This window comes from Equus przewalskii, chromosome 15, assembly GCF_037783145.1.
Source record: "Equus przewalskii isolate Varuska chromosome 15, EquPr2, whole genome shotgun sequence".
Lineage (NCBI taxonomy): Eukaryota > Metazoa > Chordata > Mammalia > Perissodactyla > Equidae > Equus > Equus przewalskii.
This window is the reverse complement of record NC_091845.1, coordinates 18,172,448-18,180,337: the sequence shown is the minus strand read 5'-3', so window position 1 is coordinate 18,180,337 and position 7,890 is coordinate 18,172,448. Positions and strand designations below refer to the sequence as shown.

At 39.5% G+C, this 7,890-nt stretch overlaps 1 long non-coding RNA gene across 2 annotated transcripts in view; it reads left to right on the top strand.

Annotated features, from left to right (window-relative positions):
* Positions 1–1,016: 1,016 nt before the first annotated feature.
* LOC139076119 (uncharacterized) overlaps positions 1,017–7,890 on the top strand; it is a 48,125-nt gene continuing 41,251 nt past the window's right edge. The window contains exon 1 of one of the 2 annotated variants that reach the window (XR_011527398.1): positions 1,017–1,262. This is a non-coding gene — a long non-coding RNA (uncharacterized lncRNA). The remainder of the gene's footprint in view (positions 1,263–7,890) is intronic. The other variant, XR_011527397.1, reaches the window with a different exon arrangement.

The window sequence follows — 7,890 nt, the reverse complement described above, 5'->3', positions numbered from 1 at the left end:
ACATTCCCTTTTTTTAGTTAGGTCCAAAATTTGCTATTATAAAAACTTCCAAAATTAGCAAGAATAATAGCTTGAAGAAACAAAGGACTCTTCCTAGATCAAATTCGCCTTTGAGGATTTATTCATCCATTATTCTACTCATAAATTAATAGTCAGCCAGAAAGGTTTACTGAGAATTTATTCTGTGCGTGTGTTTTACTTCATTTTTCGATTCATTCAAAGTAATTATGGAACTCATGCTACATGGTCTCTCTTCCTAGGCAGGCTCTCCTAAATTTCTCCATCTTTCTCACAGGAGCTGTGTCCTCTGATGACAAAGGACCCCCTCCTGCTCTGGCTTTTCCATATCCACCTCTTGAAAATGTACCCAGCTTGTTTCTACTCCCTCAGAGCCTTGCTCTCCACTTTCCGTGATAATACTTAATTTGATAAACTAATACGGAGAAACAGATTTATAGATCTTGAATAGCATAATGGTTACTCCTTCCAAGTAACATATATTCATTTCAAGAAAGATCTTTTAGAACTACACCATCACGATGCAGAAGGACTGGCTTTCATGATGGATGTTTCAGGAAATATATCATGGGTGGTTTTGGTCAGATGAGCTTTCTTAGTGTCCTCCCAAATTTTATGAGAAGTCAGCAATGTGTCATCCTGCATGATGTCATTCTACTTGTTAATTGCAGGATTTTATCAGAAAACAAAAAAGAATCAAGTAAGTATGTATTTGCATCAAGAAAATAATTCGTGAAATATTTACATAAGGTATAAGATAATGGTTAAAACAGACCAAGAGGTTTCAAAGTGTCTTCTCTCCAGGTTCAGGAAAGTTTACTTTACCCGTATGACGGACTGAAGCGACCCAGTCAATATTCACTCTTCTTGTATTTTCTAGTAAGTTAACCAACATTTTGGTTAGGATGCCAAAAATGTGTCTAGCTAAAAGACTGCATTTCCCAGCCTCCACGCATCCAGCCAATGGTGTGTGTACTGGTTAGTACCCAGCCGTGAGTTTCTTCTAGGAGGGTTCTTCAAAGAGAGCTGACTCAGCCAGTAGGTGTTTGCCTTTTGCTTTCCGCTCTCCCTCCCGCCCAGAAAGCAGACATAAAGGCCATAACGCCAGCAGCTGTTTTGGAACATGAAGCAACACGGAATTGAAGTCACATGATAAGACCATAGAGCATAAAGATAGAAAAAGCTTGGGTGAGTAGGGAATTATTCCATCAGTATTGGACTACTTACCTCCAGAATTCTTTCAGGTAAGATAGAAATGCCTACCTGATTTGAACTACTCTAATTTTTGTTTTTTTTTGAGTGTCCTATGTGGTTGAACATAATTATAACTAGAGCATCCCTCAGGTGTATTATTGAAACCTATAAACTGTGTTATTCTAATAATGTTTCATTAATGAGCCAACCTGGGATCTTGAGTTTACTCACAGCTGACTGTTCCAGCCGGTTAGTGTGAGCAGAAACCAAGTTCCTGAACATTCAGGTCCTGGGTCCTGCTCTCTTATTCTCAACAGAGACCCTCAATTTTCTTTGCTGCATTGCTATTGCTATTCATGGGTTACCCAATATATTTTCAAAGAAGTCATTGTCCAGAGAATGTAACTTTCACTTTAAGTGAAAAGCTGTTCATTCCTCTTCATTTTTTTTTCTTTCCTCTGAAGTGCAGTAAAATTATGCCTGGTGTCATTTATTGTAATCCCCCCCCCCGCCCCCGCCCCTTCTCCTATACCATATCTGTCTGGGAGAATTGTAAAACATTTGTGACTCTCACTTGTCCTAATCAGGAATTAAATAAAAAGACATTTTGAAATCTTGGAGAGATTGAGGGTTTCTGAACTTAAACTGATCTGTTAAACCAGTTAGTTGAGCAAGGCCGGATGAGCCCGCAGGAAAAAATCATGAAAACTAAATTAAACTGAACACAAAAAGCAATTTGCCAGCAGCAAACCTAATTCACAATTTGCCTCCTCCGGAGAAGAGTATTCCGCCTTGGCCACGTGCCAACGAGAGCTCCGTGCGATAATCTACAGGATTGCACAATTCCTCTTAGGACGGTTATGAAAGGAAAAATAACATTTGTTCTGCCAAAGTATGTGGACTCGCTGACATTTGCTGAAATACAGATATCAACTGAGCGAAAAGTGAACAGGATGTTATCCTTAAGGTGCTTTAGAGAGCAACTATGTTACACATCTTTTCCACACATACATAAGGCGGCTTGAATTTCTGGTAACTGAGAGCGCTTGACTCTTGCAACTATTTCCAAGAGACCCCTGGTAGCTTTGGGGCCTTGTGAAGATCATCCCACGATAGACTCGACCTGGCGAGAAAGTGTTCTTCACAATTTTCAGTGATGTTTGTCTATTTCTCTCCTCGTTGCAGTGGTGATTTAGGGGGCTAGAATCTGGAGCTGTTGCTGGGGAGGGGAGTCAGCACACTTTAAATCAAGTGTACCTGTCAACTGAATTGCCTGATTCTGGACTGAACAAAAGAAACATGCTGGGAAAGGATGGGGAAAAGATGCCGTATATTACATCCTCTGGAGAAAATGGGCGGAGATTTTTAAATGATGGAGTTTATCACCAATTTATACTGGATGCTTTCATGGGAGAAGGCTCCGGGCATGGATTTGTGGAGGGCAAAACGCAAGAAATTTGACAGCTAATGGCGAATCTGAACAGTCTTGCTTAGAAGATCTGTTGTATTTCACTTACTCCTAGGCATTTCACTGTTGAAAGATTCAAATCCAAAGTAGGCTTGGAGGTATGGAAAGGAACTCGTTGCAAGCTAAGAAATGGAGTATAATCAAAGTTAAACATAGATGCGTGGTACTACGCAGATGGTAAAAGCATCTCAGAGTGAAGTCTGTCGAATAGCTCAGAAGCAGAAAATATGAGCAGTGATGGACAAATCATTCAGTAACAGAGTCAAAAAGGACTTGGCCCACCGTCATCAAACTATTAGAGGGTCAAAAAATAATCCACAGAAATCAGGAGATGTGTTTTAATAATATCTATCCCCATATATTTTAAGGATGATAGATACACGGGTGTGTGTGCATGTATTCCATATATATATATATATATACAGAAACTTATGATTGAGAAGACAACTGTGGAAGATTTCATATATACACAGATTGGATTTGATAGGCTCAAATTCATTGTTGACATTCTTTTATTCACTAGTAAATACAAGCACCTAGTTTAGACTGCTGATGTGTGATGTTGCAAGGAAAATGGTAGCCTTCTCTAAGCTGGCAACTAGGGTTTGAAGCTCATTTATAGCTGGGAGTGGGGTCAGTTGGAGGCTGAGAAACTATTAGTAAGTGAAAATGTCATGTTAGAAAGGGCCTTTGCTATCACAGTGATGTAAAATCTTACAGTTAAGCTGGAATGTTGCAGTTATACAGCGCTTTTTGTGTAGATGGGGTGGTTAATGAGATGAAATATATAGTTGTCGTTGAATCAAATTCAATTTAATTCACATCAATAAATACACAGACTGGCCCGGTGGTGTAGTGGTTAAGTTCACATGCTCTGCTTCTGTGGCTTGGAGTTCACAGGTTTGGATCCCTGGTGAGGACCTACACATGGCTCATCAGGCCATGCTGTGGCAGCATCCCACATACAAAATAGAGGAAGATTGGCACTGATGTTAGCTCAGTGACAATCTTCCTCAAGCAAAAAGAGGAAGATTGGCAACAGATGTTAGCTCAGGGCTCACCAAAGACAACAAAAATTTATGTATACAGTGCCCACTGTATGCCAGGTACTGTGCTAGTTGCTGTGAAGCCAAAAATAAATAAGTTAGAGCACCTGTCTCTAATAAACTTGCAGTCCTCTGAAAGACACAGGGAAGACACAGAAGATATGAGAAATAAGCCAGAAAATGATGTATGTATGTAATGAGACATATACCATTCCAGGACATGTACAAGGTAGAGAAATAAAATGATAAGGGAACAAGTAGCATTGTCTTGTGGGTGTGACTTTTTCTTTAGGGGTGGAGGAGGTGGGGAAAGTGAAAGCTCAAGGGAGAAATTTCCACCTGAGCTTTTTAAAGATGAGGAAGAGCCAGTCAGAGACATTCAAGGATGGAGAAGAGGAAAATAATGTAGGAGCATCAATGTAAATGTGTGCTTATTTGAAGGAAGGGAGTTAGAGCCAGATTACTCATTAGCATCTCTTTTAGACCCAGTATTAAAATCTAGAATTTCACAGCTCTCATTAAAGTTTTGGGTTTGCATATTCATCAGTTTCATTTTTTACCTTTTTTTGACACAACTCAACCAACAAGTTCATCTCATGCTTACAGTTTAAAGGATTTGCAAGATCATCTTTGATTTCCCCATACATAGTTATTCAACAAATATTTATTGAGAATCTACTATGTGCCAGGCTGTAAGGCACTATTCTAGGCACTTAAAGTATATCAATAAATAAAAGAGACTGATATTCTTGCCCTCATGAAGCTTACGTTCTAAGAGAGTGAGAGACAGACAATAACTAACACACATAATAAATATGTAAATATTATAGCATGTCAAAGGGCGATAAATACTAAAGGGGAAAACCAGAACAGGTTAGGTATGGGGTGGGTGTATGTCTCTGTTTGCCCAAGGCAGGCTCAGTTTATTACCATTGTCCCAGCATCATTATTAATAGCACCCCCTTTAACTCTAAATGACGTCCCAGTTTGGGTCAGACACTATATAAGTGAGTAACCATAGTTCCTAATGTGTGTGCATGCGTGTGTGTGCGCACCTGGAGGGCCACGTTACGATATTTAACATGGTAATCCAGGTAAGTCTCATTGAGGGGGGGACTTCTGAGCAAAGACCTGAAGGGAGTGAGAGAGTGAGCCACCCAGACACCTCAGTGAGGATTGTTCCAGGCAGAGAAGTACACAGGGCAAAGGCCTGAAGACTTCCAAGGAATGCAAAGGAGCCAGTGCAGCTGAAGTGGAATGAATGGAGGAAGAGCAATCGAGGACGAGGTCGGGAGAAAAGGGGCAGGGAGCCAGATAGGGTAGGGCCCTAAGCCACTGCATGGGAGCTGAGTTTTCTTCTGAGTCCGCTGGGAAGCTATAAATGTAGGAACTCGCTGGTTCCTGTATCAAAAGGACATAATCTGCCAGATCTTGCAGTAGTAACCAACGATTCCTTACAGAACTAGTTCAACAACTCTTGGGTTTTGGTTCTAAATGAGCTCTTTTTTAAAACATTTATTTATTTATTTATTCAAGTAATTTTATTGGGACTATAATGGTTTATAACGTTGTGTAATTTCGAGTGTACATTATTGTTTATCAGTTTCTGAATACACTTCATCGCGCTCACAACCAGCAGTCTAATTTTTTCCATCACCATATGTTCCCCTTTATCTCTTTCGCCTATGCCCCCAACCCCCCTCCCATCTGGTAACCACTAATCTGTTCTCTGTATCCGTGTATTTGTTATCTTCCACATATGAGTGAAATCATGCAGTATTTGTCTTTCTCTGTCTGGCTTATTTCGCTTAACATCGTACCCTCGAGGTCCATCCACGTTGTTGCAAATGGAACAATTTTGTCTTTTTTATGGCTGAGTAGTATTTCATGTATCTATCTATCTACTCTATCTATCTATCTATCTATCTATCTTCTTTATCCGTTCATCTGTAGAAGAGCACTTGGGTTGCTTCCACATCTTGGCTATTATGAATAACACTGCAATGAACGTAGTGGTGCATAAATCTCTTTGGATCATTGATTTCAAGTTCTTTGGATAAATACCCTAACTGAGCTCTTAAAAAAAGGATCACTTCTCCCACTTTGCTTCAAAGCCTTGCCTTCCCTTTCAAAGCATCTGCAAAATGGTAAGTTCTGTTGAAGTTTAGTTGCACAAATAGCAGCTTCTGTCTCGTAAATCTTAAGGATGGTTCTGATATGGAGAGTTCTGATTAATTGCAATGTGGTATGTGCACTACACCGAAAGAGCGAGTTTTGTCAAACACAGGCCTTCTAAACAGTAACAAATAAGTAATCAATATTTTGAATGGTAAGCTTACATTTTGAAATGGTGAATATTGTTGATGGTAGGACACCAAGTGGTGACATATTACTGTGAGTGGCAGAGTGAAGAGTCAGGAACTCTGCCCATGTCACTAACCATCCCTTAACCATTTAACCACCTATTAACCTCTCTGAGACAAATGCCATTGGTTGTAAATGGAGCATTTTATTGTGATTGCTGCTCTGTGTCTTGATGTTCACTGCGTTTTCAGCTCTGACATTCTGCGACTCTGCAAGTACTTGGAAAGCCAGGTGAGGGGATCAAGGCTATTGGACAGACAATTAGGATCCTGGGCTCTCATAGCACTTTCTACTATTGTTATGGTTATCTCAGTCCTCTTCTTTGCGTATGTGTGCAACCTGAGTTCAAGAACTGACATCTTGTTTTCCCTTTTTATTGAGTTCATAATAGTTTACACTGATGTGAGATTTCAGTTGTACGTTATTTCTTGTCTGTCACTACATAAGTGCTCCCCTTCACCCCCTGTGCCCACCTCCCACCCCTCTTCCTCTGGTGACCACTGAACTGTTTTCTTTGTCCATGTGTTTGTTTATATTCCACATATGAGTGAAATCATCTGGTGCTTGTCTTTCTCAGTCTGGCTTATTTCGCTTAGCATAATTCCCTCCAGGTCCTTCCATGTTATTTCAAATGGGATGAATTTGGTTTTTTTAATGGCTGAGTAGTATTCCATCATATGTATATACCACATCTTTATCCAATCATCAGTTGATGGGCACTTGGGTTGCTTCCATGTATTGGCTATTGTGAATAGTGCTGCAATGAACACAGGGGTGCAGATGTCACTTTAGGTTGTTGATTTCAAATTGTTTGGGTAGATACCCAGTAGTGGGATGGCTGAGTCATACGGTATTTCTATTTTTAGTTTTCTGAGGAACCTTCATACTGTTTTCCATAGTGGCTGCACCAGTTTGCATTCCCACCAGCAGCGTATAAGGGTTCCCTTCTCTACACACCCTCTCCAACATTTGTTATTTTTAGTCTTAGTGATTGTAGCCATTTTAACAGGCATAAGGTGGTATCATAGTGTAGTTTTTATTTGCATTTCCCTGATGATTAGTGATGTTGAACATCTTTTCATGTGTTTATTGGCCATCTGTATATCTTCTTTGCAAAAATGTCTGTTCATATCCTCTGCCCATTTTTTGATTGGGTTGTTTGTTTTTTTATTGTTCAGTTGTGTGAGTTCCTTACATATTATGGAGATTAACCCCTTATCGGATATATGATTTGCAAATATTTTCTCGCAATTTGTGTGTTGTCTCTCTGTTTTGATCCTAGTTTCTTTTGCCTTGCAGAAGCTCTTTAGTCTGATGAACTCCCATTTGTTTATTTTTTCTTTTGTTTCCCTTGTCTGAGAAGACATGATATTCGAAAAGATCCTTCTTAAGGAAATGATATCTTTTCTAACAATGCATTATTCTCACAGGGCATAATCCAGAGATGCTCTTATCATGATGATTAAGAACACAGGTATGGAAAAAATTGGAAAAAATAGTAACTACATCCTAAGGGTATCATTCTAAAATATAAAAATAAGACAGATAATAACAATTAATTTATTATAACCAATGTTGATTAAAAGTTTACTGTGAGTAAGGCACTATATTAAATGTTTTATAGGAAATCTTTTATTTAATTCTAAAGAAAAAAACAAACAAGACTCTATGGCTAGTTACTCTTTTTAGAGAGGGGGAAGCAGAACCAGAGAGAACTGAGTAAGTGCCCAAAGTTGTTCAAACCCAAGCAGTTGGCCTCCAGACCCTGCACCATCTTAACCGCCATACCCGACTCTCCCC